This window comes from Pteropus vampyrus, unplaced genomic scaffold, assembly GCF_000151845.1.
Source record: "Pteropus vampyrus isolate Shadow unplaced genomic scaffold, Pvam_2.0 Scaffold760, whole genome shotgun sequence".
Classification (NCBI taxonomy): domain Eukaryota; kingdom Metazoa; phylum Chordata; class Mammalia; order Chiroptera; family Pteropodidae; genus Pteropus; species Pteropus vampyrus.
Genome location: NW_011889541.1, coordinates 1 through 339, shown reverse-complemented (window position 1 = coordinate 339; position 339 = coordinate 1).

The following is a 339-nucleotide window of genomic DNA, read 5'->3' as shown; positions in this document are numbered from 1 at the left end:
GCTCCACCGTGGCAAAGCCCGAAGAGCTTTGTATCTGACATACTGGAACTTTAAAAGGATTGTTAATTGTGTCCATGAAGAATATTGGCCTGGGGGCTTGGTGTTTTCTGTAATTTGGTTTTTTCGTTTGTTTGTTTTTCTGCTAAAATCTTTGTTTGTTTGCGTTTCTTGTAATGCTGGCCTCAGGATGAGGAGGGAATTAGTCCCTATTTTTCAGTTTTCGCCCTGAGTGTCCCTTAGTGTTGTCCCACCAATGCTGATATATTTTCATTTTCATTCAGCTAAAAGCCCCTTATGATTTCCCTTTCGATTTGTTCTTTGCCCCATAGGTCACTCAGG